General features: G+C 38.8%; 1 protein-coding gene across 8 annotated transcripts in view; it reads left to right on the top strand.

The window, feature by feature from the left end:
- GREB1L (GREB1 like retinoic acid receptor coactivator) overlaps positions 1–21,734 on the top strand; it is a 143,110-nt gene that overhangs the window by 56,654 nt on the left and 64,722 nt on the right. For 7 of the 8 annotated variants that reach the window (XM_054815849.1, XM_054815850.1, XM_054815856.1 and 4 more), the window contains one exon: positions 7,613–7,716. The gene's annotated coding sequence lies outside the window, so the exon portion shown is untranslated. Of the gene's footprint in view, positions 1–5,621; positions 5,641–7,612; positions 7,717–21,734 lie in introns of those variants that run through there. The other variant, XM_054815851.1, reaches the window with a different exon arrangement.

Here is a 21,734-nt window from a genome sequence, read left to right as displayed (position 1 = left end):
CACCTTTGCAAAAAAGTCTTTCTATTAAAATAGCAAATGTTGGCATATGTAGGGAAGTTGAAGTGTTTTGCTAATGACGCTGCAGCTGGAATCATAAAATTTTGCAAGCGCACCACAAGTAGATGCAGGTTTAGAAACATCCTCAGCCCAGTCTCATAATTTTGAGCCAGTGAAGGACATAGTCAAGTACATATTCTATTAGACTGTAAAAGCACACAGATCTGTAGTTATACTGGAGATTTTATTTATTTCTATATGTGTGTATATATATGTGAAGAGTGTGCTCAAAAGACAATATATGCTCAAAACATCTTGTACTCTTTTTCTAAAGTACAGTTTCAGGCTCTGAGGAGTTAAGTTGAGTAGAATGTCAGATGCTGAGTAAGATGCCATTCCTCCTTATATCCACAACCTCTTACTTAAGTATCCTTGTGAATTTGAGTGGGGACTAATAGAGTGATTAGAGGGTTTTTTCAGATTAGCCCTGCAGTTTTGTTAGGGTCAGTATTTGGCTTGCACAAAAACAAGCACAATGTCAATGTTTTTAAAGCTTCCCACTAGTCTAATTAAGACTCGACCTACAGTGGCAGGATCTGCATATTTTTATCTTTTCATAAAATATTTTTCATCCATTTCTGTTGTTTTAGAATGGAAGATACCAAATCTGTGATAAAAGCAAAATCTGAAAAGGACTTTGGAAATAAATGGGCCCTTTCCATGCAAAAATAGATAATACTGAATCTATTCTTATTGTTATTTACCTTGAGAGCAAGTCTATCTGTTTATCCAAGTCTGAAGAATTTAGACTGATAAGAGCTGTGTCTCTGATATGTGGCTTATAGGGTTGGGTCTTAAGAGTAGAAGGAGCCTTTAGAAAAACTGAAGTACATAGGCATGTTCAATGCCCTCGCTTTGTGCCATTCTGCGATGTTGATGCCTAGGATTTATCTGTGATGTTTGGAGGAGGTGTATGTTTCATTTATATATGTGTGTGTTTATATTTTTAATGCGTTAAGTGAATATCAGAGCATTAATTTCTGTTCAAGGAATGTCAGTAAAGTTGTTGAGTTGGTGTTTCTACTTCAGGAAAAGTCATGTAGAAATTCAGGTGCAGGGTTTTTAATAGTGGACATATAAAGCAAAAGTATATCAATTGAGTTTTACTAGGCTGACAGCCGCACTGAAGGTCCTTGTGACCCAGAAGTTTGTGACCCATGAAATCTCCATTTTCCTTCTCTTGGTAATGTATCTTGAAGTACAGAGGACTGAAAAATGCATCCTGTGCAACCTAACACATTGATTATCTACAAATGGAAAATTATTCTGGGCTTATTGCTAAAAATGTGTTTGATACTAGTAAATATAAGGGATAGGCTTAAATTATATTCTTAAATGTTCCCTCAGCACAAATTCACTAAGGCAACAGCTGATACTTAGACGTATGAATAAGATCTGCTATAATTTTCTTTAAAATGGTGATTTCAGCTGCTTGGCCATTTTGCTGATTCAGCTTTGTCAGCTTGGATGCCAGTGAGCAGAAATCAAAATTTTGCTTTGTAAATGGTATTTGCATTTGATCGAAGGAGATAGATGAGGAATCGGACAGTTATTTCTAAAATGGTGATTATCCAAGGTCCCTGAAAATGAGCCTGTAACACACACGCACAGCAGCAGGCAGATTTTACAGCTCTGTCCAGAGCCCAGAAGGAAGATAAATCATGGCCATCCCCCTCTCATTTTTGAAATGGTTCAACCCTGGGGTTTAGCTGAAGGACTTAAGGAGTTTTTGAAGTGCAAATAGACTGGTGAAGGGTAAACCTTTTCAGAGTTTCATTTAGATGGATTTTTTTTTTTTCTATGTGGATTTCTGGCACCAGCTGAGATCTGGAAGGCCACAGGATTTTTTTGTTTTTGATCAATCAAGCAAGCAGAACTTGCCATGGGGGTGTACATTCTCTGCATACATATTGATCCTATTGTGTTTAAAAGTAGTTAATTTAATCGGGGCTTTTTGAAACCTTCCCCGGTAAGACTTGCATTAATGGAGCTGTCATTTCAAGGTCATGTTTCAGTGTCAATAACTTAATGGTAATGACAGAAGTTACCTGTAAGTTTAATATCAGTATTTCAGTCATTCCATGTTACGATTGCATTGAATGAGAACTGAATTTACATATGTGCATGTAAAAATGTTCAGTTTCAATTACAAAATGTGGCTTTCATTAAATGAGAGATTTTCAAAGCAGTCTGGTTGTTACTAAATACATTAACACCAACAGTTGTATTATTATTCACCGCTGGTTGGATCAGTACCCTTGGCCTGTCCCATTGCATAGGGAGTTTGACTCCAAGAACCTATTTTACAGCTTGTCTCTTCTAGCAAAATGGTTGTAATGTCAGAGTTTTTATTCAGGGCTCTTTCTAGTAGTTTTGACCTTTTACCTCACACTCTGTCTTGTTTAAAAGCAGCAGCATGCAGAAGATGGATTGCATATTAACTATAAACACTTCTCTCTGGTGTGATAAATATTTGGAGATACAACATGTAAGGACTGTCTGTATGATAAGATGCCCATTGGAGTGCAGAGCATAGATTTTACAAGGCAGGATACAGTTTACTACTTTTTGGTCTATATCTGATGCCAATATCTTCAAGTATTTCAGATGAAAGCGTTATATATCTTCAAGATGTTTCCTGTGAGGATGTTAACTGCAGACTGCTTCTTTGATTTGATTGGGTTGGAAGGAGCTTCAGAAAGTTATCCCGGACATGGTGACACTCAAGGTACAATAAAGTTGGTGGTGAAAACTGGATTCAGATACCACAGCAGCATGTGCCTATAAATCTCCCAAACTTGGATTTCTCATTGCTTTTCTTCCTGGTAGTTGTGGTATTCCTTGAGCCCTGCCGCTGGCCGAGGACTGGGGTTCCAGAGTGATGTGCACTGAGCAGGCTGGGATGTGAGGCGTAAAGCAGAGTCTTGCATACAACTCTTTCAATCATGTACCAAAAATTATCTTCTGTAGAGTTTCCTACATGTAAGTGTTTTCCCGAATTGAATGGGATTTTATCAAAGATTTCAGTGTCAGATCACTCGGTGGCTCAAAATGGGAGAGGAACTCTAAAGGTGGCTTGGGGTCCAGAGTTGGGATCCTCTTTAGGAAGGACCAAACTTGACTGGTTGTTACTTTAATTTCCATATATTGGATGTCCAAAATGGTACTGCATGGCATACTATGGGAAAATTACCTATATTAAAAAATGGTGTATTTATACCTTACTTCCCAGAATCACACAGAATGGTAGGGGTTGGAAGGGACCTCTAGAGATCATCTAGTCCAACCCCCTTGCTAAAGCAGGATCACCTAGAGCAGGTTGCACAGGATGGCATCCAGGTGGGTTTTGAGTATCTCCAGAGAAGACGACTCCACAACCTCTCTGGGCAGCCTGTGCCAGTGCTCAGTCACCCTCACAGTGAAGAAGTTTTTCCTCATATTGAGATAGAACTTCCTGTGTTCCAGTTTGTGCCCATTGTCCTGTCACTGGGCACCATTGAGAAGAGTCTGGCCCCTTGCTCTAGACATCCACCCTTTAGATATTTAAAAGTGTTGATGAGATCCCCTCTCAGTCTTCTCTTCTCCAGGCTAAACAGACCCAGCTCTCTCAGCCTTTCCTCATACGAGAGATGCTTCTGTATTTACAGTCAGGTGCTTTGATGTTGGCCATGCTATGAGAGCACAATAGAAAGATTCCAGATGAGGACAGGGACCTAAAATCATAACTTATCACAAATTAATAGATATGGCTAAATACAATTAATAACTAAGGCTAAAGAAGTGTATATTGTGATTTTTCCCTGACTTTATACTGAATAGATGATGTTTGGTTAATAGGCTCCCTATCTTGGTCTTTGTTTTACAACTCTGGTTTTTATGTCCATTAATCTCACATGCTGTCAATCTCACGTACTCTAATGATGGTTATTTCCTGTAGTGTTTGAAAACTGAACACGAGATGCTGTTTAAAGCTTTGCTGAGAGAGAAGGGAATTCTTTGCATCTCACTGTGGAGAAGGGATTCCCAGCATTTGTGGCATTACTTTTGCGAGTATATCACTGGGAGATGCTAATATGACCTTTCCTTTGTTAAGAGATTTCTAGCACCTCCCAGGACTCCTCTCTCTTCAACAAGTCCCATTCCACTGACTGCATAGAGAATTTTGGGTATAGTTCAAGTCAGCAGTTTTTGCTTCAGTCTTATTAGGCATAGAGTGCAGATCTTTGTTTAGAAACAGACTTGGTTCTGTAGATGGATACGTGGGTGTTGGCTGGAAAATCTATCATTCTAATTTAATTTTTTTTCTAAATGATGTGTGCTCAAATGTCAAAACACAGGGGGGCTGTTACTTGCAAATTACGGATTTATCAAGCAGCCGTGACATTAAAGTAATCTTACTTTGGTTACAGTATGCATTTGTCAAGGGCACAGGCTTGCACGATGATTCTGAATTCCTGTAGAATTTAACTGAGCAACAGCTGGTCTGTAGGATGTGTAGATTTTAACAAGGTAATGTTTGTGTTTTGGCGAAGGACTTGTGTGACATGCTGCTGAAACTGTTCCAAAGTGCCTTCTTCCTCCATTCAAGTCTGTAGGGATCCTGAGACAGTTTTTGTGTGAAATTTCTCTACTCTCTCTGCGCCTCTTGGTTTTATCACAGGTAAATTCTACAAAATTCTTCCATGGGTGTTAGGAAAAAAAAGAAAAGAAAAGAAAAAGGCCATCAACACCACTAACTACAGCTACAACAGAAAGAATACTCTTTTTGGCCTCTAATTGTGTCAGATTCCTTTTCTCCGCAATTGTTTTTCTTTTTTTTTTTTTTGTTTTTTTTCTTTTTTTTGTTTTTTCTTTTTTTTTCTTTTTTTTTCTTTTTTTTTCTTTTTTTTTTTTCTTTTTTTTCTTTTTTTTCTTTTTTTTTTTTTCTTTTTTTTTTTTTTCTTTTTTTTTTTTTTTTTCTTTTTTTTTCTTTTTTCTTTTTTTTTTCTTTTTTTTCCTTTTTTTTTTCTTTTTTTTTCTTTTTTTTTCTTTTTTTTTTCCTTTTTTTTTTTCTTTTTTTTTTTTTCACTTGAGAGAGGTTTATGGTGCTGTGTCCATCAGGATAACCCTGTCTTAGGGTTGAAGTTGTATTTTTCCCTGAGTTCCTAGAGGTGATGTTATCTTTTGTTCCCTCAGCAGTATGGTCATTCCTAAGAGCATCTGTCACTTTAGGCATTGTAAGATGGATGAGCCTCAAGTGAACTGCTAGTTGAAGCAAATGGTGAAAATAAGAAAAGACAAGGGGGTTGGGGGTCTTCAGAGGGGACAGACAACAAGGAGGCACTGTTAGAAATCAAAAGTAAGCCAGGCGGTAGTGGAAGAAAGAGTCAAGATGGATCACGTGTTAGCAGATCCCACAGGTCTTGGAAATGAAGATTGGTGGCGGCTGAATTCTGAAGAGATCTTCTGCGTCTCTACAAAAATGCCACTGATTTGTTTCCTACTTCATTTGCAAATAAGGGAGGATCAGAAGGAGATGATCTGAAGGAGATGATGTGAACATCAGATTGAAGACATTGGGTTTTTGTCACATTGTGTTGTAAGGTTAGGACAAATTAACACTGCCAATAATCAGAAAAAGGGTTAGTGATATTTTGTGTGCCTAAAATATTTGTGTGAGAATCTGTCAGTACTGAGTGGCCACGTAACAGTATAAAACCAAAACAGCGTATCGGCAGTTTAGCTTTTGGAAAAAAACCGGTAAACTTAAAATTCGTGGTTATTTGTACTTCAGAAGGTACTTAATGTTTTTAAAGGAGGGAAGATTCGCTACGGTGTCTCTGATTTAGCTGGACTAATTGAGTTAGACATTTTAACGGAAAGAAAGTGATGTAAAAACGCCACACCCCAGGAAAACTACCCCCAAGCCCCTGACAAGCAAATCCATACACCCTCCTCCCCGAGCTGAGCAAAGGTCTGTGTTTGCAAAAGCAGGGGCTAAGGACAAAACAGCCCAGTGTGTGTCAAGGTTTGGGAAGGGTCCAGGCGGATCTTGGCTTGAAAAATTATTTTGTCACACTATTGGCATTGGTCCATAAGGAGAAGCACTGGTTGAAAGGCAAAGAAATTAAGATGATTAGAAGCTTTAAAGCTTCACAAATGGTAGAGTATCTCTCTTCTCAATGGATGTAAATAATAGATGAAAGACTGAGAGTGACAACAAAGGATCAGGGCGTTTAAGAGAATGTGTGCAGCCTGAATAGAGGTCTGTGGCCTAGGGCCAAAGGTCTTAGCTTTGAGTGTAATTAGACGAAAATACAAAAATGTCATTACTAGCAGGTGAAATGTTCAGCACGTGTCCGAAAAATAGCAATTTCAGAGCCAGGAGCTGTTGGAATTGGATTACTGACATTCTGCAATCATTGAAGTCTCTGCAGAGCTCTACAGTTTGGTCGGGAGCTGCGTGCGTTAACCTTGTTGGCCATCTGTGATGGATTCGCTGTCAGCATGGCGGGGACGCACAGCGCAGGACAGCATCAGTGGTCCCTGGCGATAGGGTCGTTTAGTGTCTTTCCTCAGAACACAACAATCCTACCCAAAACCCTTCCTGAGTGAGGGTTATAGCTGCTCTTTTAAATAGGCTGATTTTTAAAAATGGGAGGAGGAGGAGGAAGCTTAAAGCTATATTGCTTTTAATTTTAAAACCTGGGCTGTGAATTCTAGGCATAAAGCTGAAAGAGTCGCGTTCGTTCTGGTTTGACAGCAGGCCCAAGGCTGTGGTTCCCAGCTTTAAGCCTAAAATTCCATTTGTGAGCAACAGGGAAAATTCCTTTAAATCTTTTGGAAAAATATTGTCCATTTCTATTGAGAAACCAAACCAAACCAGCCTGTGTGCCTAAGAAAGTCTTGTCAAAGTCTAGTCAATGATAACTTAATTTAAAGCTTTTCCTGATCTTAATTACTGTTCTGTACAGCCATCGGTGTTTTAGGAGTTACTCTTCTGCCTGCTGCTTGCTACACCATTGTTGCCATTCTTTGGGGTATTTCAGGTGTATTCTCTTTTATAAAAATTGCAATTTCTATTAGAAATGTTTTAACTTAAATACCTTTATGGGATGTCAGATAGGAGAGCAACCAGCTAATTCTGATTTCATTTTGAACACTGATCTCCAGTTTAGTGTAGATAACCGCTCACCCACTTCATTTGTTTCTTTTTAAACCAATAGTAAAATAATTACTCCTACATTATCTATTTTTTATGTTCCCGTGACAGTTAATTTTCTCATATTGATGTGCTAAGTTCCTAATATTTCATATAGCAACTTCAGTGCCAAAAATGTGCAGATTCTGTGACAAACTTGTACTTCTGGTAGAATGCAGAGAAGCAGCCATGCAGCTTCAACCAAGTATTCGTATAAACAAAAAGATGCTTTTTAAAGTGGGCAGCCCTCCTTTCCCCACACCAGTTCAGTTTTTGCCCTAGACCAGGTTTAGATAGGCAGGTTTTGGTGGCTTGTTACAAACTATACGCTGGCATGAGTCATTCTAATTTTTTCTCTCCTTTCTTATTTTTCAGGTGTTCAGGAGTTTTAAACAACTTCACAGCAAGTCTTCACAAACTCTTAACTGCATCCTTTAATCATGACTGCATTTCAAATAGGTTAAAAGGAATCTGAGAAGGTACTGCACTTGCCTTTCCTAATAGACAGTACATTGTATGTTTGTGTTCAGCACCTGTGCTTTCATTTCCATTGACTGCATTTTAGGAACAGTGTGGACTATAAATAACAATTTTATTTTGCTTTGGGCATGTACAATGTCTATAGTTCTTCAAAAATCTTGAAATCCAGTTCATATAATTAAACAGCCTTCACCAAAGAGGGCTGATTTGTGCTTCCGTTTTTTTCTTATATATCCACAGTGAAGTCAACTTCATTATTTAATGATAGTTCTTTTGAAGCTGTAACAATTTTCTTCTGTTTTTCTTTGAGCATTGTAAATACCTAAACAACTAGCTAAATATGTTTTATGCACTTGGAGGGTGGATGATTGTTTGTTTGTTTGTCCTCTCAAAGGGTTTAAAACAAATGGGAAGAAGAATGCAGATCTTTGTAATGATTGGGATAGATTTGTGCTTCCAACTGAGATTCTCACACGTCTTTTTTTTTTTTTCTGACTTCTTAAAGGGGGAAGGCTCGTCTCAGTATACAATATTGGGCTCGCATAGTTTCTTGTTGCATTTAAATAGCCAACGTACCCAGAAGGCTGAAGATCTATTCCTGCTTTATGACCTGTTGTATCCCTGGGGCAAGGGCAGCACTGAGCAGTGCAAGGGGGTCATGGCCACAGCCCAGGTTCTGAGTGGTGCTCGCGGGTTCCCAAAACCTGCCTGCAGGAGCATTTTGCTTGGCAACATCTGGAACATGGTAGAAGTCTGGAAGAGGGGAGAACCTCTAGGATTTTGCTTCGCCAGGTGCTAGGAGGAAGCAACATTAACCTTTCTGAGGGGGGGGAAGGCAGATTCTGTGGCCCTGAAGTTAGGGCTAAACAATTGTGGAGGTCAAAGGACAGCTGAGTGCGGTCAATGAGACACCCTGGGGTGTATTTTGTTACTTAGTAAAAGGAGCAGCATCCTAAAACCCTAAAGGATTCTCTTGAAAATCTGTGTTGTGAAAAGGTTTTATGAGTCTGATGGCAAAAAGTGCTGATTTAGCTAAGGAATGCTTGCTTTTGTCTAAATGAAAGGCTAATCCTTACCAAATGTTGGCAGCTATTATAGTGCAGTCAATGCAGGTCTGAAAGGACAGTTAGAGTAGAAGTGTACTTTGGGATCCCAAATGTTTATCATTTTAATGGTTCTGTAACTGAAAAGATTTCTGAACTTTCACCTTTGATCCTAAAATTTATATCATGAGCAAAATATTTGAAAAAGTAAAAATCTTCGCTTATAAATTAAAAGACTTTGTTCCTTAGGGAGCTGTGCCTGCCCAGTTACTCTCTATCCCCTGACAAATTCGCTTTAGCTTATCAGGATACTGCCTAGTTTAAACTATTACTTCTTTTAATCTGCTAACAGTTATTAATTGGTTGGAAAAACTGTGAGGTTTTTTCTGGTCCTGAGCAATTTTTGCTGTTCTTGTTTCAATGCTCACAAAAAAAAATAGTTTTTGAGAAATTAATTCCTATAATTTGTTTAGCATTATCTTTCTTTAAAGCGACAGCTTATTAACACCTAACATTTGTCATAGAAACAGATAAGAAATCAATGTCAGAGCCAAGACCTTGTAAATAACCCGAAAGGAAATGTAATAATGGCTGTCTTCACCAGAGAGGTGGTGGGGGAAGGACCGGGCATGTGGCAGAAAAGGTTCAGTGCTTTTTGTTTTCCTTTGAAAGGGGGGGGTTGCTGCAAGATACAACCCGGGGCCTCCAACTCTTTGGCCCTACTGTCTTACACAAACACTCATTGTCGAATTAGGAAGAAAAAGATACTTAGGAGCCAGCGGTGGTGGCATTTTTGTAGTGACTAACTTGGTGTTGCATCGTGATCTTTAAAAGAACACAGTCAGAAGAGTGAAAAAGAATAAATGGCATAATTTTCAAAGGGAAAAAAATGAGCAAAAAGTTGACAAGTAATTTTTTTTTTTTAAGTAACATGCTTGCATAATACAGCTCTCCAAAGAGCTTAATTTTTAAACTCTTTAGAAGTACTCTATACAGATGCTTAGCATTGATTTATGTCAAGGTTAAGGCACCTTTAAACAAATAAAGTTGGGAATGGATAAACCTACTAAAATACAAATCGCTTATTAAACACGGAAGATGTTTGCATAGCATTCAGGTTGCTACAAAACTGACACATGTCTTGAAATTCTCCTGATAACCCCTTCTAAACTCATCAGGAAATGATAGCATGTGTTTGAGGGGTACACAAGGGAGCGGCCAGATAGGATAGAGATGGAAGGTCAGGCCTTAACTTTGACTTTCCAGGCTTCAGCTTCATGCTTTTGCAATGAGGCAGTAACAGATGAAGAAAGAATTAAGGTGATTTATTTATCAATGAGATTGGACTGGTTTTTGCTGCAAGAACTTGACGAGATGTCTGTTTGAATCTGTTTTCAGCTTTATCCTGATAAACAATGAATATAACATTTTAGACATATCTCTATATGGAATTAAGGGCTATATAAAATAAATTGTATAATAAAACTGCTTAGAGAAATTCATATTTGAGCTATAATGCTTAATTTTGCTTGTAACCCTAGAATTTAATTACTCAAAATATGTAAAATGGAAGTATATGGATTATTAAGATTTTTTTTCTCATCTACTGGAGAAAATTGTTTTGCATCTGTAAAGTGTTTATTTATCAGGTGGGTTTTTTCCAAGTGGATTTTAGCCCACAGTGAGAATTTCATACATAGTATTTATATTCTACTGTGGCAGCAGACACAGAAAAATATCACGACCACTAGTTTCTTGAGTGTCAGTATTTCTTGGAAGTTTTATATGCATGCCTTCAAGAATGCATAGAACCTGTGAATTTTCTGTGTTACTGACTCACTAAGCCGTAACAGCAGCTTTGGGAATCAAGATTGCCTCTGCTAGCATGTCTATGTTGCAGGTAAATTAAGTCCAGCCTGTAAACATCATTAAGACTTTTCCTTTTGGGAGAAAAACAAGTGGAGAAGCGCATCTAATGTGTCCAACAAATAATGTATTTTGTTATCATTTTTTCTTCTAAGACATAAAGACCCCATACACAATTTGTTGTAGTGGGGGACGAGTTGCATCACAGAACAAATATAGGCATTAGAAATAGATTGTTTTCTTCTCCTATTAAGTGTTAATAGTATGTAATTTTTAATTTTTGCATTTCTGTTTTAAGTAAAGATAAAGGTTTTTCGTTGCCAGACCTAAATGGCATTATAAAAATACTATTTGTAGACATTTATCCCACAAATACCTATTGAGATTGCTAACTATCTAGAAAAGGTAGCTTGAATGTCAAAGCTCTTCTTTTTAGATATATTCCTGGATGTGACATTTTGTTCTGTCGATTGCCCTTTTGTTGCAAATTTCATCTTACCTGAAATCTGGGATGTTGCAGAAGTTCCAGTAGTGATGTGCATCTTTGATCTCAAACAGGGGTTGCCTCTGGTAATTTCAGAGATTCTGGACAGAGCTTTGTTTATTTTAACAGAAGAATTTGTGGTATTCTGGGGAGGGGAGAAAGTAAAGTCAGCTTTGACACATGACGAACACATGTTGCGTAAAAGGAAAAGGAAGAACTCTACAAAGCACTCTGCACTTTGAAGTTCATTTCCACTAAAATTCAATACAAGAAATGTACTGTTTTTTAAAATAGAAATTCTATGAACCATTTAGACACTGTTTCCCAACAGCAGAGAAGTTGCAAAAAATGTCCGAACTATATTAAACTTGACATTACTTGTAGGTTTAAGCTGATTGATAGGCTTTTGATCTATGCAGGGTTTTCTTGTCCGCTTACTGCATTGCTTTTAGCATAGAAATGGTCATGAAAGCAGCTGGCTTTGCTGGGTTTTTTGTCTCTGCATCACGGGCTAAAAGTGACTGCAGAAGAACAATGTTAGATGTGCCTCTCTATCTAGAGACTGCATGGGAGCTTCAGATAAGAAGAGTTGTTTGTTCCTTTCTAAAACATATTCTGAGTTCAGGTGAGCAGAAATGTGATCATTTTGGCCTATTTGAAAATGGTGTTTTCGGAAGAGCTGTGCAGGAACATGCTCTGAGTAGACTTGATAAACATTTTGACACAACCTCTACGCAGAGGAGGGGCTTGTTGCAGGCTTTGCTGGTTCCTTTTTAGGGATGGTGGTTTCCAAGCTTTGTAAAAACAAGAAGTGTTTTTCAGACTTGCCTTGTTTTCAAGCAGGGCTGTAGGAGTAAAATAGTCATTTTTTGGAGGAGGTGAGGAACCAACAACCCACCTAACCTTCTGTCCAAGTGTGTTAGTGAAGGCAAGTTTGATTACTGAAGACTTTATTACTCCTTGATTTAGTTTTATTTTTTAATCTAGAAATCAGTGTTAGGGATTTGTTTAATAATCTTCCTGAAGAGAGAAAAGAAAAAAACTCGATGGTGCTTTTGGCAAGATTATGCACTTTACAGATGAGGGAGACGTGCGAAATGCCACATGAGAGGCTCTTGGGTGCAGGGTTTTCTCCTTTGTACACTGTCACAGACACGCTCTGGCTGCAGAGACCATCTCTTTTTTGAGTTGGTAACCCTGAAATTACTTTCAGGTTGCATATTTGAAGAATTGCCATGCTACATCTCCAACTCCGCCAGCTTCGGGGCGGAGGGGGGAAGGATTGCTTACAGCAAAAGAAAGATTGAAGTTTACAAAGTTGGACTCCAGTGCTTCATTTTTATTCTGTTATAGCTGTCACGGACCAGAACATGCACCAGATAAGATGAATACTGTGGAAAAGTACTGAGTGGATGTTCCTGAAGAATTGGGTCATCTCTGTTTTCAAAGTTTTAAGAGCCAATGTAATCTGTGTTACCATTATGCCTATTACTCAGATATTTTTAAGTAGTGTCAGTTAGTACGTGTTGTTAGAATTAAGAATTTTCAGAATGAGTAATGTCTCTGCAAGATGAATAGCAATTAGTTTATATTGCTTGGCAATAAACATTTCTTTGTCTCCCTTATTTAGTAGCACTTTCACATGAGAAAACTTAAAAAAAGGAAGAAAAGAACATGGGGAAAAACACTTTTACTGCAGATGTAGATACCTAGGATGACTTTTATTAAGGATTTTTCTGTTTAATGCTTGTACTGTACAATCTGATGTTGAGATGTGTCAGAATGGATTACATTTTAGCTTCTATTTTCTGCATCTTAGCGGTGAATTTTTACGCTGCTTTTCTATCAAATAGTGTCATCTTGGTTACCAGTCTTAAAAAATGTCAAGCGGCGTGTATGCATAAGTTCCTATATAAATGGTAACTGGTGCATACAATAAATAAATAGCATAAGCTGTGATGTTTAAAACTTAGATTTTTGCAGCCTAGTGGCCTAAGGATTTACAGTAATTTGCATACATGGTTTGCTAAGCCATAGCGCACAGTCCTACTTCATAGTCCTGTTGAAAACAGTAACACTCCAGCAGGCAAGTGAATATGTACTTAACAGTATTGAGGTCTGAAGGCGGGTCATGAGGAGTGGTGTAGAGAGGATGTGCAGGGAAAAATGAGTAAGAATTACAAACAAGTTTGAGCAAACTCAATGGTTGGAAATGACATTAATATCATTAGCTTCATATGGTGGTCTTTGTTAGTCAGTTGTGTTGAAGAGTTGATATCAAACTTTATTGCTAAGGCATTCAAAGGATGCTTGGGATTATAGGTGAGGTGCTCAGCCTCTACATAACCAGAGCACATATGCTTACTAGATCATCATCCCTTTCATTTTCACGAGCAGCGCAAGTTGAGATACCATTATTAATGCTCCTTTTTATATCATTATATGGATCTTTTGAAACACCAGTATTTTGTCTCTAATAGTTCTGAATAGTTTAATTTGTAATTACTACATATAGTTGTTAGCTAATAAATTAAGAACTGTGTATTACTAGCAGAATATGTCTTGTCAGTGAATGACTGTACACTTACGTATATGAAAAGTATATAAAAATAACAAAGTTCAATAAAAATCTGTAAGGTTTGGGAACAGGTACCAATTTTGAATACATGATTTGAGGAACAAATTTGGGCTCGGAAAAACATTTCAGTAAGCAGCAAAATGCTACATGCAGTTACAGTTATTTAAATAGTTATTACATTAATTACTTAGATACCACATTAGTTTTATCTGCTGTGTTACCAGCGGTGGTAACTGAAAGGATTCAAACATGTAACTTGCCTGACTGTGCTAACACACTAAATTGTTAAGAGAATAAATTGTAATTCATGTCTGCAACTAATTGCAAAATCAAAATTACACAGCAAAAATATGCCTCAATCCTAAAGCTGGGATTAAGCACCATTACTGATTTGGTTGTATTGCACTGGCATTAATAATGTGGTTAATAGTCCTATTGATTTAGGGCAGAGAACATAAATGGGGAAAGCTATGTATGAGCATGTTTGGTTTAAGGAAGCAGGCTGAGATGTTCAAAAGTGCTCCTCAGTGATTCATTTGTGCTGCCTCTGCAACTGTGTGAGCATCCAAGTGTGAGCACATACTCCTTTTAAAATAATGAAGTCTTTTAACATTACCAAATCTTCAAAATTAAAAGCTAGGTTTGTAGGGTGATAACCTTTCTTTTTCTTTTTCTTTTTTTTTTTTTTTTTACACCCAGAGGCTCTTCTATTGAAAGAAAAGAGAAAATGTACCTCTTCTGTTGAGGTGCACAGTAACGTTCCATCCCCTATCTACATTGTGAAAGATCCCAGTAGCATAAAAGGATTTGCTCCATCTTTTACAAATTAATTTTAAAAACCCTAAGAAACCTTCATAGTAACTTACTTGCTAATTTCCTAACATCATTTAAAAGGGCTCTAAAAGCCTTGCAGTCAGCATAGGTTAAATCAACATAATTAACTCCTGAAAGCTTCTAAATCATGAAGGATATAGGCCTATTCATGTAAGGTTTGTACTCCACTATATAATCTTCTCATTCTTGGTTATATACTACTGAGCATTTCTTTTTGTATTACTGGAAACTGAATTTTTGTTAACTCTTCTACTCTTTTATAATTTGTATGATCAAATTTGTTCTCATCTGACTTCCCGTCATTGTCTACAACCCTGTATCATCAACCTTTCCATAAACCACCAGGGGATGCAATGGGAGAAGACTACAAAGGAAATATATTTTTTAATATTAGAAACACAAAATATGGTTTATTTATGGCTTCTAATTGAGTTCCTTTTTCCACAGTAGGAAAGCAGAGGAGGAATAATTAGGGAAATGGTATATTGACAAAAGCTTGAGGGGGGAGAGTTGTGTGAACGGATGTGTGCAGGTGTATGATAGTGTAGAAGAGACAGTAAAAGTGTATGGGCGCACGCAACTGGTGACAGAACATATAGTGCCTATTTGTATATGAGAACTGGCGTGCATAGGACAGCCTTTGCCCATGAAAACGAGCTGTGCATTTACAACAGTGGTCAAAAGATATACCTTGATCCAAGTACCCCAGCAAACAGTATCAGCTACAGGTTTGCTCCATTAATGTTCCAGTCTCTTTGTAGTAATTTTTCATGTAGTCTTCCATATTCACGTAGGCATATATTGCTTTTAATGCTTCTAGCATAGCATCATTTATTCACATAAATTCGTCCTCCATAATTTTTGCATATTGCGTAGTCATTGTAGCTGAGTTCACGTAAATTACATAGTGAAGTCAGATGTTTTCTTTTATCTGCTTGTTGCATCTGTTTACTGAGGAGATGGCATGAAGTGAAGTTTGGCACATGCTTAATCCTTAAATCATCTCAGTCCTCACTAGAGGAACGTGTTGAGCATCCCTAGTGCACCCACTGCACCGGTTTTCCTCTTGCTGTGCCACAGGAATTCAGCCTACCTGGAACGTGACATTTCTTTTCTGAGTGGGAGCCATAACCTGGAGAAAAGTAAAGCTGGTGCAAGGTCTGTAGAGTTCAGAAGTCTTGCAAAATGACTTTCAGCTTCACTTGGGGGATAAGAAGAACTGACTGTTGTTGGGTTTACATAGTTTGATTCTAACTACACAGACTTAACTCTAAAATAGTATTGTAAAACTTCAGACTTGCAAAAGGTTGCATCTGAAGCTTCTGGGAGAGTTTTAGCAGAACATTTGAAATATAAAGGAAAATGCAGGATGTTAGGCAATAAACACAAGTGCTGAACTCGTAACTTAAAACTACTGAACTACCATTTTGTAAAACTTGACTTGAGCTTAACTTGCAGTGACTTCTGTAACATTGCACCTCACAATATATTCTATTTTTGATTGCAGTTGTAAACTCCTCTTTATGTGTACAGCTCAGTAAATAATACTGTTAAAAAGAACTAGAGAGACATTTCAAAATTTAAGTAAAAGAGATAAGATTGAGTTTCAGTTTCCATTTCTCGGTGGTTTTCCTTTCCCAGCCTCAGTGTTACATCTCTGCTGGTTTATACTGTGAAGCTGAAAACTCTCAAATCACTGAATTTTTAAAAATGCAGTTCAGACTTAATTTTTGCAGTATTTGGGGGTGACTTGAAGTTGACAGCTTCATGCATCTAAGTTCAACATACTAACACCATCCTGAATTCAGGTGTGAATTTCACCTTTAGTATGTTTATTGTTTTGTGAACTGTGCCTGAAGACTGCGTGGATAGTCTTTGGGTGGAAGGGATGGAGCAGTAAGGGCATATCAGCCTCCACATTAGCACCACTTGTGATTTGCTTTCTGTTTCACCTTGTGGGGAAACAGCTGCCCTGTTCCACCATCCTGCATGCAGCTCTGTTGTGTATCCATTTGTCTGTCCAAGGAATTGTCCAAATCCGAGGAAATCTGATGCAATACTCCAAGTATAGTTACTATTAATTGAGCAATAAGAGAAAGAACCTTGTCAGGAAAAAATAGGTGGTTTTGATCTTTCCCATCCCTCTGACACAGTAGTGGCAACATCAGACTCAAAGACTAGATTCTAAATGGTATTGGATGCTATCAATATTTTCTTCAAAGTAAAATAAGAAATAAAAAGGAAAGCAAACTCCACTGTAAACAGACTCAAGACTAACTAATCATTCATTTTTCCTGAAAGACTTTGTGAACGAATTACTTACCTATCACTTGTTACATAAGATTGTAAACTCTTTTACAGTTGAGTTTGAATATCCCTAACCAAGACAAAAGCAGGGTGAGAATCTCAGGATCTTGAAAGGACTGTAGGGGGAAAAAAGGGATCTTACAAAGGTTATGAGATAAGGGAGCTGTTAATGGGACTACTCTGCCTTGCACTCTTGTATTGACTCACATATAAGTCTTTCTCCACTGAATGCTACAGTTAATGGTGGGTATATACTTCTGACTTGGAAGTCTACACTTTTAATTGGCGTATATATTTGTTATTGTCGTTATTAATTGCCATCCTTTCTGCTGTATGCATGTTTATGATACATCCTAATGATGCTCTAATAGGAAAAAAATACTGCTCCCAGAACATCACTAAGAATGACGTAAGTAATAGAAAATGCTAGCTGTATCTGAAACAACCAGTTCCCAAACTATTCTACAGCATAAATAGATGCCTGGCCTCTCTTTGCCTAAGATAACCCTTTGAGATACAGAACCTGTGCTGGGCCTGGCAATGCCTTTGTGAAGGAACTTGCTTTCTTTTCCTTTGAAGAGAAACTTTCCTGTGGAGTTAGGCCAGATCAGAAGCCAGATTATGTGTTTTGGAGAACACAATTACATCATTAGGTTAAACACAAAGTAAGGACTTGATAGAGCCGACTTAATGGAGGGTGTTTGCATCAGATTCATCATTCGCTATCAGGTAATTGTGAAATTGCTTTAAGCCATAACAACAACACTCACTCCCTCCCTCATCCTCCAGTTCAGTTCCTCTCCTTTAAAGTCTCTGGGGTCATGACCCACCTGGAGGCCAAATATGTGGTATCTGGTGGACTGAATGATCTGTAAAAATACACTAGCAGAGCCTTCAACTCAACGTGGAGTTCTAGCTCCCATGAGCTATTGGGTAACAATCCACTTTCCAGAGGCTACTTTTTTTTTTTTCCTGGTATGTGAAGGACCACAGTCACCTATTTTTCTAACTAGACGTGGGTAGTGTTTACTGTACGTACACACTGCAAGTCTGCCTGACCTGGGCTCTGGTTCTTCTTGAACCTTGAGTGTCATGTTTCTGCACACATCTTTTGAAACCTGGATGGCTGCACGGGACAAGATTATTTTCTTGAATTGACAAGACTTTCTTGTAAATTCAGCTTCTGGGGTTGAAAGAGTGATCAGAATTTTCCAGCATCCTTCACCGCACAGTTAAGTGATGTTAAAATCAATTAGCTTTGAAATTTTGCTTTTATTACTCCCATTTCTGTCTGCTGTGATGAAAGCCCCCAGTAATTGTAGTTTCACTTTTTGTAATGAATGCCCATATTTAATTTTTTATTAAACCCTATAACATTAATACTTCTTCACTTGTGGTCAGATTAGTGGAATTTCATGATTGCCGTGTTCGTGTGTCTTTGCAAGGACCCAGACTGAGATGTGAGGGCTGCCTTCCAGCGCTCTTGTAAGGCAGCTCTCAAACTCCAGCAAATCTCAATCCTCCAGCTCAGTGTTGGGCCACTTCAAAGAAGACTTGAAGCAGGCTTAGGAAATCTGCTTTGAAGAAGCATAGTAGGAGTGGAGCTGTGTTGGGTAGTAATCATGATGCCTTAGTGTCTGGATCTTTGCAGAGAAATACCCTGAGAGTGATAGAGCCTGGAAGTACAGGTGATCTGAATGTTAGGAAATTCTCCTCTTATTTCATGTTTTGCCGCAGAGTTCATTTTGAAATTACTCAATTTTAATTGCCTTCTAGTCTATAGTAAGTTTTAAGGACATTAAATAAAATTTGTCTGAGTGGCAAAGTTGGTGAGGTAAAGAGGGAAAGCCTGGAGAGTGGCTGTTGTCAAACTAAACCTTTCTTGGCAGGGCGGGGCGGAGAACCTATAGAAGCAAATCTTACTATACGTGTATACTCTGCATAATGCACATTTTAACATCCTGCAGGGTCCAATCTAAAACAGAGCTCAAAAGGTTGCTAAGAGATGTACACTGGTATCCAGTTGTGCAGGTAAAAGAAAAGGTGAAGGTTGGAAAATTGTATTACAGATGTGCAAATTGCTCATTGCTGGGAATCTAACCAGCTCTGTGCTGAGCTAGCCGCAATTAGTGCACATGTAGATATGGAAAGAATTATTTACTCCCAAATCAAACCTCCTGCGCATCAGAAACCTCTTGGTGCACCCAAGTAGGCTCTGGCATAGTTCGGTGCAGTATGGCTGGGTGTGAGGGTGAGCACTGATGTATTGGTGTTGACAGGAGAAAAACAGGTGTGTGAGATTGGGGAGAACCTCCTCAGTCAAGTCCAGCTCAGTTTTCTCTCAGACCCTGTGTCAGATGGTCTCAACTGCACTCAACCTGGGACCATCTTTCCCACATCCCCCTGAGCTCATGGATGTGACATCACATATGCAGAATTTTAGGGAAAACTTGTCCTAATTTCACTCCAGAAAGCAACAGGGGGGCTTTGTTTATTTTTACCAAATGGCCTCATATAGGAATGTAGGATAGACATATTATTTGGAGAACTTTTTTTAACGATGAGCATTAGTTTAGTTACATTAAATCATTGGGTTTGGTCACATTTAAATGCAGGTATGTCAGGTACATGTCTTAATGACAGAAATGGGGGGGTGGTGGTACCCATCCCTTCAACTTCACCAATTTTTCGTCCAGACCCCCGGCTGCCTCCTCACCCCCCCTGCCCCCGCCCCCATGAGCACGTTTCCATCACGTCACGCGCCCGCCGCCTGCTCTGCTGCGGGGCGCTGGCTGTGAGCTGCCTGCCGTTTATAGTGGCAGGAGGAAAACAAAGCGCTTCCTCGTTTGCACCAGGCGTTTAGGGGGAGAATCAAAAAGCAGAAACACGAAGGCGTTAACACCTTGAATTGGTGCCCCCGGCTTTCGGGAAGGCTGGATCAGGAAGGCACAACCCCAGCCGCTCGCTGTCGGAGGGTCTCGCCAGCTCCTCTCCCCTGCAGAGGGAAAGCCGCCTGCTCCTCCCGCTTCTGCTCTCCCCCCCCTCCAGCTCCCTTGAACTCCAAATGAGGCCCAGCTGCCCTAATGGCCTCGGGCGGCGTTAGGAAATCAGCTGCCCAGCGCCAGGGAGGCAGCGGTGGGCTCCGAGGCTGCCAGCTTCCCCCGCCGCAGCCCAGCGGGACCCCCGCCCGCTCTGCCCCCCGCTATCACCGCCTCGCCCAAGCGCATCCCCGACGAGCCTTCCTCCCGCCCCGCTTCCCTGCTGAGGTGCTCGCACAAACTTGGGTTCCTAAAACTCTCCTTTACTTGGCGTTTCCAATTGCACTCTTGTTTTCTCTCGGCGAGCTAGCAATGTCCTCCAGTAGTAAATACCAACCTTCTCCGGTAAATCCACGGCAGTCGCCATCCACAAGCAATTCTCTTTGTATAGATTCCAGCAAAATTCCAAAATTTGTATAGATTCTGAGCAAATTAAACAGGCTTGGCTCACCAGCCTTTTTGTTGTGCGCATACTGTATTTTATTAATAGTTTCCCATCAAAATGAAAGTAGTTGGCATAGATTGTATACCACACATAAACTGTGGAAAATGTGGAGGATGAGCAGACTTTGGGTAGATGATGTGCTGTGGGAATGGCAAATTTTCTGATTCTTAAAGATTGATTTTTTTTTTTTATTATTGTATTTTAACTGAAGTCTTATCGTTTGAATATATTCCTGAAATCCTACCTTAAGCACATCGTACCTGACATAAAATTCCACAGCACAGAAATGAAATTTTATGCTATGCAATTTAATGATGTAATAGTTTGACATTATTTCACTGACATTTATGGAAATATCATCACTAATTTCAGTAAAACAAAGATTTCAGTTACTTAACTGTTTTTCATCAATTCTTTGTTCAATGGCACTTGACAGGATTTAGCGTACTGCAACCTTAAACATGTTCCAGCATAACTTTTTCCCTAACGCACTTTGTAATTATGTGTTTGGACACGCTCCCTGCCATTCCAAATTTACAGAATGAAAAAGAAAATCTACTTGTTTTAAATATTTCATTGCTGAAATACCTGAATGTGTCACGTTAAGAAATTGTCTCCGGTTGGCTTAGGGAAATGCTGTTGCCTGAAATTTTATTAAAAGCAGGTCTAAGTCAGAGATGTGGAATTGTTTGCCCAGAGTTGTAAAACATCTCTAACTGGACAGGGAACTGAGCCTCTCTCCCAGGTTGGAAGTGAGTAGTTAGCTAAACTTCATGCCTATGTCTTCCAGTAGTATAATAATATTTAGCTCTTAGATATTTGTCTATAACAGCAGATCTGAAATGCTGCTGTAAGTGGATGTCATCATTATTGCTCTTTTACAGGTGGCCCTGAGGACCGTGGGCAACCCAGTGATAAAGCAGGAGCAGAATTGTAGGTTTTCTAAATGCCAACTTATCTGCTTGGCCAAGGTCTCTTCCTGGTCATAGGGCTAGGTGACATCTAGTGAAGGGAAGTACAAAGATAACATTATAAGGTTTGATCTGTTGATTTAACTGGGGAAAAGTTAGCTCTGTTGAAATAAAATTCTCTGAAAATGCAGTCTTGTATTCACAATATTGGAAAATGTTGGATTGCTGGATTTTTTTTTAATAAATGTCATGTGGTATGATGATCTAGCAAAGTGGAAAATTTCCTGTTTCAGTGAGTCTCCCTTAGCTGATTGTAAAACTTCCATGCCATCCTGCTACTAAATGTTTACATTTGAGAGTCTGTATCCTAATGTGGGGGCACAAATATAACAGACTGTGGGCTGTATAATGTCACCCAAGGAGAAGTAATGGTCTATTTGTGCTTGAATATTTCATGAAGTTCATAAATTCATCATTTTTATAAACATACATGTTAATTGTCAAAGCAGAT

Source organism: Grus americana, chromosome 2, assembly GCF_028858705.1.
Source record: "Grus americana isolate bGruAme1 chromosome 2, bGruAme1.mat, whole genome shotgun sequence".
Taxonomy (NCBI): Eukaryota; Metazoa; Chordata; class Aves; order Gruiformes; family Gruidae; genus Grus; species Grus americana.
Note: the sequence above shows the minus strand (reverse complement) of the source record. Positions and strands in the feature narration are given on the sequence as shown.